Source organism: Glossina fuscipes, unplaced genomic scaffold (assembly GCF_014805625.2).
Source record: "Glossina fuscipes isolate IAEA_lab_2018 unplaced genomic scaffold, Yale_Gfus_2 2, whole genome shotgun sequence".
Classification (NCBI taxonomy): Eukaryota; Metazoa; Arthropoda; class Insecta; order Diptera; family Glossinidae; genus Glossina; species Glossina fuscipes.
Genome location: NW_023998416.1, coordinates 24595722 through 24604259, shown reverse-complemented (window position 1 = coordinate 24604259; position 8538 = coordinate 24595722).

Genomic DNA, 8538 nt, shown 5'->3' with positions numbered 1-8538 from the left:
ATCAATTGTTGAAAATCAGCTGTTTACGTGTGCAGAGTTGCTTTGAAAGGTCATATATCTTGCAGGCGCGAATAGTCGGGTTACTTGTAATACTCAACCTGTTGTCAAACTTTCTTTAGCTTTGATTCTCACTAAAGTTTATTCTTCCCATCATCATTAGCAATTATGTAAATCTGTTAATAATTTATAATAAACGTATGATAAGCGAAATTTTGACTCTGTTGTATAAGGCTTTGTATAAGGATTTGTTAAAGAACAATCGTAATTCACGCGGAGGTTAAACTGGTTGTTTAACGTCGATCTATATGCCTTGGACTCGTATGCAAGAAAAAAGGAGAGCAAAAATAGAACGTCAAAACGGCTGGTGAGCTTTTGATTTCTCGACATAATTGACATTTTCGAATCTTGACGGATCTTAGCTGATAAAGGTGCTCCCATAACGTCAACTGTTATTGTCCGCTTAACCCTACCTTAGTGCTACCTACTGTTACTTATTTTCTTTATTCATTGTTTAAACTTAAGCTAAACCTAACTTGCATGCTAACATACGCTTACGATCTCGAAACTCCTTTTCAAGGACCTATTCGAATTTTCTTTCATGTTCTCATTAGATATAGTGTGAAAATCGGGCAAATAATTGTGACCTGAACGTTTAAAGCTTTCAGACACAGGCTTAAAGTTTTCCTTAATAAAAACTCGATATCACAGACATGGATGGTATGCCCACACCAATAGCCCGCTATAGTAAAAAAACAACAAGTTGTACTAACAAGTCATAACGAAGCCGAAATTGGCACAGAGGGTTGAGAAAGCTGGACGTACACCTTCTTATCACAGACAACACACACAATTGATCACAACAACGACTCCAGTATGCACAAAATCGTATCTTGCTATCTACCTAGTTGTAGATATACATACATATGTTACGATTGCGATTAAAGTTACGATTTACCTAAAGTGGAGAAAACGTATCAAAAGCAAAACGAAATTTGTGTTCAGTCTACCGCACCAGGAATCGAACCTGCATCTTTCGGTCTGACGACCGAAATGACCTTCCAGAACGACAATACTTGGCCGCTGGAAAGATAAAAAGCACTAACCCTGGGCTATTACAGCTACTTCGTGAGCCATTGTTCCTTATGATCAACACTTGTGTCAATCAATGCCTGCCTGGACAAAGTGTTCGCTTTTATGATTACTGAAGTGAGCTATCGCACCTACCTCGTGTGCTGTCTCTCCTTCTGATTATCATTTGTGATGACTGAACTGAGCTATCAGATCTACTTGGTGAGTCCCTGTAATTACTACTTATTTCAATCAATGCCTGCCTTAGGAACGCTTTCGCTTTTATGATGACTGAACTGGGCTCTACCTCGTGACCCATTGTTCCCTCTAATTATCGTTTGTTTCAATCAACGAAGCTTCGCTTTTATGACGACGGAAAAAATTGACTTCTCCATGGGCACTCACAAAAGACGAACTGTTCAAAAGCCGTTATAAAAAATGATAGAAAAAAGTAGCGACTAACGGTTGACAGTCCGTCTCACATAATTTTTTTTAACTTGCAGTAAGAAAATCGTCAACAATTTTCTTTACAATCCTAATGTAAAGCTTTTTAAGCTTCTTAAGATAATTTTTCTTTGCCAGCCTATGCCCTTCTCTTATTTGAGAGATGATTTTTCAATTCTCTACACTCTCTTCAGGGAGATCTTCCAAAGGAAATCTATGTGGTTATAACCGTATGAGGAGAATGTTTGCAGAAAATGAATTTGATCGAATTTATATATGGCAACGAAGAATATTATCCCTTACGATTTAATGTAATTAATGCATGTATGTAATGCGAATATGAAGAATTTTGATTTTAAAATTTACAAAATTTGTTATTACTTAATATGTTCTTGTATTTCTCGCATAAGAAAGAAAAAAAAAAATTTATTTTTCGCAGGCTTTTTTACATTAATATAAAATTCCTTAGAAAATTTCTTTTTCTTAAGAACAAAAAATTCCCCAATAATGTTGTTTATATAATTAGCCACCTAAATAAGCAAAAATTTGAAAAAAAATTTTTCCAAACACATTTTTGCAAGAACACCCAGAGTTAGTAAGCGATAATACCAGATGAGTAACTGAAAATAATTATTGAAACATTCAAGTAATAGTTTTTCTTTGTAAGCGTTTGTTATCTGCATACAGTGGATCGTAAACTGCTCGCCGATCGTCTATGAATGAGAATGAAGACATTCACTAACAAATGGTGAGTAATAAAACTTTCAGAAAGGAACCGAACAAATTGTAAAAAGCCACAAAAAAAAAAATAAAAAATTTATTTAACAAAATAAAAAACAAAACAAAAAAATTAAGAAGCATACACGCTAGAAAAAGTGAACTAATTAAAAAAACAATTAATTGAAGAAAAAAGTATTATATTCATTAAAAAATGTATTCACATGAGCAGTAAGGGATTTGCAAAAATGCTTACAATTTGGAAAAATATCCACCTATTATGTCTGTCCATCTGTCCATCCACACATCTTGCTAGAAAATTATAATTTTGCATATTCATACTTAGGTAATCTGGATAAACAAGCATTATAAGTGCGTACACATTCATTCATGTTTCAATTTATAATAGAAGTAACCTTGAAAGATGAAGCTTGGCTTAGTTGATTTCCACTTATATGCTCGATTAGTGTATACTTTAAAGTGCTAAGCATCTATCCAGATGCTCCCAGTGATTTCAAACCTAAATTCGAAAATAAACCCAATCACATATATATTTTTTATTCAATTTCGTCCAAGTCATGTTTATTTTCAAAAGGTTGATAAACGAGCTAATTTTAGGTAAGAGAGCGGAAGCAACTGGAAAAAAAATCAATCGATTGAAAAGAGTCGTCCATGGGCCCTACTAAACTTCCCGAAAATTAAAATGGTTACATCTAACTCATAATCAATCCCTATGTTTGCTGAATTTAGGAAATTCAGTTTAAATCGGATATAATATCATTTAAGTACATGTAAGACGATAAAAGTATAATTAAAATAAAATAAAGTCGTCACAAAATATTTACTAGTAGTGATGGTGGCGTTAAGTAAATAACTGAATATTTCCTGTCATACGGCCAGCGAACTCGGCGAACAAGCTTAGTTAGGTAAGGTATGCCCGTAGAATACCGGTGGATCGTATATTTATGGTTCACTTTTATTTATAATATATATACCGGACATACACATATCTATGTATATATCTACATATATTTATTATCCAAGTCCATTTTCTTGAATCCAAATATTACTGAAGTAGGTTATATAAATGTTGATCTGATATTGGAAAATACAAAAAATGAAAACAAAAACATATAAAACCGTACATACATATATAATATAATTTGAACTTTATTTCTTATCAGTTTAGTAAACTTTTTACTTCAATGCATATCCAATAATAAAATACGTCATAGCTTTGTCCACCTCACTTCACCGTGTCTAACTTCTCACGTCATAAAACATTAGGACTTGCAAGTTACTGTTCCCATGTAAAGGCTTATTTTTCAGGAGAACCTCTGTTTGGGGACAATGTGACATATGTAGTACGAACTTGTCACAGGAAGTTTATATGCATTATCGATTTTCATTATAAAATCCTAATAACCCTATGTAAAGGATTAATCAGATACGACTATCTCAAATCCTTCTGGGTGTTAAACGCAACACATAAACTTATTATCAGAAATGAAGTCGAATACAATTCAGATCTAAGAGAAATCTATATTAAAAAGTCCACGAATTTCAAAACCTGAATGAAAGTCATTAACTTGCAGCTGATATGTTAATCTTCTAGAGCGTCTTCTGGTAAAAGGCGTAACTTTTCAAAATGCATGCTCATAATTACCGCATTCCAATTTCATATCTATGCACTTTAATGACTTATTGCCGATACCCATCAACAAAGGATAAGTTGTGTATTCATTTTGTCAGAACGGTTGCAACGCCCAGAAGGAACCATCAGAGATCCCATAAAGTATATATATTAGTGGTGAGCATCAAATGCCAAATCGATTTAAGCAAGTCCATCTGTCCGTTTGCCTAATGAAACAGAAACAGCAGAAGTTCTTGCATGCAGGCTGGTATTAAAAATAGGCCAAATCGGTCGAAAGACACGCCCACAGCATGACGTCAACTGAGAGCAACTCTGTTGTTCAAAAGAATACAAAATCGGTTTTTTCCTTATCACTCATAAACTACAGCAAATAAATGTACAAAAATTTGAACGCATATTCGACGCTGCTGCATTTGTGCGAAAAATGGGAAAATGGGAATGACCACGCCTACCCACTATTATAGTGTATCAAACATTATTGATTTCTTCAATAACGCGCAGAAACAAGCTTCAAAAACCCCATAAAGTATAAAAATTCTTGGCCAGTTTCAAATCTTGAATGCACCTAAACATATCTGCCTGATCATCTGTCTGTTTGCAGTATTAGCGTTAGCGAAATGGAGTTGTCGCCTACAAATTTGCAAAAGAATATGAAATTGACCTAAACTTTTCAAAGGACACGCCTACAACGCCCACATGCTTCTACGACAAAAACACTTATTTTGAAAATAGAAAAAATCAACTGCGCCCAATCCATACTATAGAGAGAGTTCTTTTCTTTCTTCTTTACTTCTTATGTCTTTTGTTTAGCGTAAACGGTGGTCTAGATCGAATTTTATTTTCTTACTTATTTTTTATTTGTCACTGCTTATATGTTATAGAACGAGACTTTTATGATAGCGAACGCTGGACTTTTATTTTATTGGAATTCCCACTTCAATACAATCGACGGACATCTTAAGTGATTAAAATTGAGTAGACTGAGTGTTGATATTTACAAAGTCATTATTAAATTGTCGTATAACTTCAGATTTAACAACGGGAAATACTCAAAGCTGATCATTTAAAGTATATTTAATACGATTGATAACGAGATGATTTACAGATGATCGCCTATTTCTGCAACCATTCCCTTTTGCGTATTGTCGAAGAGCGTTAATTGGGTTCGTAATATTAGGCTTATCACAAACGTCCTGGGTTTACTTTTGTATATTATATATGTAGAGATAAAGAGAAGCGCTTAAAAAAGTTCAAAAATATTATTGTCACTACTTTATAGGACGAAAAAAGTAAAAACATTTTAGTAAGACCCCTACTAAACTTACCTGTATTCAGTTTATGCGAAAGTATGCAGCACCTGCAAAGACTTGAGAGAGACAGAACTTTTATTATACTGATCGATTCAGAATTATATTCTCAGTATATTTGTCCGTCTGTCCGTTTGATACACGGACGAACGCTGTTGAAAATGGTTGGGATCGGACCACTTTTTCTATCGCTTCCCAAATAAAATCTTATTTTTGAAAGGTGATATATAAATAACTGTAGATGTAGGGTATTCAATGCTCGACGTTGCCGCACAATAGTACTTTTGCTTGTTTTATCAGTAAAAATTCCAATTAATCAAATTTGATCTTCTAAGATTATAATCTTTTCACTCTGTTTCTTCACCCAGCTTAGATCATGTTAAGGTAGTGTGTGTATATGTTCCGTTAGAACAACAGCTTACATAGCTTTCTTGGCTGAGAATGCTATACGTTTACAATTCTTTGGAGGGTTTTCTCTTTGCTGGTGTGGAGTAATAATTTTTAGTATCCTTTACAATGTAATTTTTGTTTGTTACTCAGTTGGAAATTGTTATCAACATACTCAGCATGAATAAATAATATAAGAAAACGTGAAATTTTTTTTTTTTTTTTGGATTTCCTTACGTAATAGTCTGTCTCCGATAAAAAAAATTTAATTGTAATTTCACTTTATTTTTCCAATGAACGACGTAAAGACACGATTATACCTTGGTATTAGGAAATTTTTGAAATGATAAAATGTATGTAAATTTTTGTTTATGACTGTAGAGACATTAAAAAGTAAATAAAATTCCCCTTCTTTAAAATAACCACAATATTTTCCATAAAAACTACTACATATTCGAATCATTCTGCAAACATATTTAGCGCACAAAAACACTTTAGAATAACCCAATAATAATATTTCATTTTAAATAACCCGAAATGAGGAATAAATAACGCTCACACAGAGCCGTATACTTATATATAATTTACGCATAGACGGAAATTTTTAGCAAATAAATTCCAAGTTTATATTACTTCTATTTATTAGTTGTAACCTTAGGAAATTCACATATGCAACGAATAGACGTTCCATATGTTTACCATCAGTGAGAAGAAAAACATGAACACGCGTATGGGGCTTTCTGGTTAAGCATATGTCTACAGAGAATAACATTTTCAAGGATAGCGAATGAAAACTTTTAATCAAACATATTCTAATACGGAAATTAATTTCATTTAATTTATACAAGTAACACTTAACGTCTTGTGGCGTCAACCCACATGCGTTTAACCAACAAGAAGGAAACTAGAGAAAAAAAGGATCAAATTTGCTCTCTCTCTCTCTCTCATAAATTTTGGTAAGTATGAGCGAAACTCTGACGAAATGTAGATAAAATTTCATTCAGGTAGCAGAAAATAATACAATGAAAATGTTATCTGTACATGTATTTTCCACAAGATAATTCCTAAGGACAGTTCTGCGCCGATTCAATGGAAAAGATGTCAGTAGAGTTTTAGCATTCGTCGTGAACGAGCACCTTTAAGAGTGAAAGAACGAAAATTAATATCTAGGAATGTATTTAAGATTTTAACGTATATTACGCAAAAAATGCATATATAAATTTGAGTGATTTTTCAATTAAGTTATGAAGCATTCAGAGCAAAGGTTTTGAAAATCTATAAACAAACCCTATTTAAGTGCGTGATATAAGAAAAAGAATATTACTAATATTACAATTTGACAATATAAGAGCTTCTATAGATTACAACGATTCCACAGGTATGGTTATAATGGACATTTTATAAAATCATCAGAATCAGAGTCTCTTATTATCACTTGAATATCAGGGTTGGCAAAAGCTTTGTAACTCTGATAAAAGTCCAACTAGTCAGTGTGAAAGTAAAAAAAATATCACAAAAATAATCGCATGCACTTCATCCATGATTTTCATTTATTTAAGTAAAGAATTAAATTAATTAACGGTATGTGATTTACTCTTCCATCCATAAAGTGGTCGGCCTTTCTTTCCTAAAACATAAAGACAATAATAATTTAATGACGTAATGAGTTGCAATTCTACGTTATACCATAAATGAATTTTTGAAATCTTGAAAACATAAGGCAATCAGTTTAGTTTAGTATTGTGCCTCTTATCCATGGAAGTGAATGTGTTGATTATTTCGGCTAAAGGTTCGACAAGGAATTGATAAAACACTTAAACTGATGCTACAGGGCGGAAGTGAACACAATGAATTTGAGAATAGTTTAATTAGGCACTTAACTTCTTTTAAAAAGATTCTTCAATAAAAAGTGTCCTGAAAGATTCAAAGTGAACTATAAACTGTCTAATCGAGTTTGGCCTAGTGTGTGTTCAATTTATAGAGAAGCTTACAAAGTTCGTATGACTTAAGGCTTAGTGGCAATTCTTTATTCTAATTACCAATCATTTTTCTTAAAGTTCCTGGAAACAGGTACAAGCAAATCAAACTATATGTAGAATAGTAAGAAAGGGCAGCGCTCTATCCTCCACACTAATGAAAACGTACTAAACATTTAGTTCATAATGACAGAAAGCTCTCCCTTCAACCTCTAGAAACTTAAGAAAGAATTCAAACTTAATCGGAGCTGTACATTTTATCACAAATAAGTAAGAGTGCGCCGGGCCTGAAAGCAAAATCCTTATAAATATCCTTTCCGAGTTTTCTCCTAATGACAACATTGCCAACATCATATCAAGAGAAGAATCATTCCCTGACTTAAGCCTCTGCAACTAAACGTTTAAAAAAAAAGAGGCTTTAACTAAGGTAAAAAAAATATCGTCAAATGAATTAACATTCTTTCAGGTAGCGATTAACTTTTTCAAGATTAATGAGAAATTTCATAGATTCTTTCTGAAATTCGGAGCATATTTCCTGCCACAATTACTTCATTTCTAGTAACATTAAATTTACATTAAACTTTTAAGAAAGTCCAACGTTGGCACTCGCTAATATTTCTCAAACCCAAGCTGAACAAGGTGCAAATGTTTTCATATATCTCGTAACATAAATAAGTTCGAAAATGTCTGCGAATAAACCTTAAAAGTATGTTGCCCCAAAACGTTAACTTAAACACTACCTAATAATGTTTTGCAATAAAATTTTTTATTAATCACTTGCTACGCAAGTTTTAAATATACTTTACATGTTTATCACTCAAGGGCGAATACGCTTTATTTATTAATTAAACTTGAAAAATTCTTTAAACTTTTCTCGTTCTATTAATGTTAACGGATTAATGTTTATATTGTAATTAGCTTTTCATATAGTACCTTTTTAATGCAACTCTGTGTATTTATTTTAGTTATAACGAAAGAGTGTATA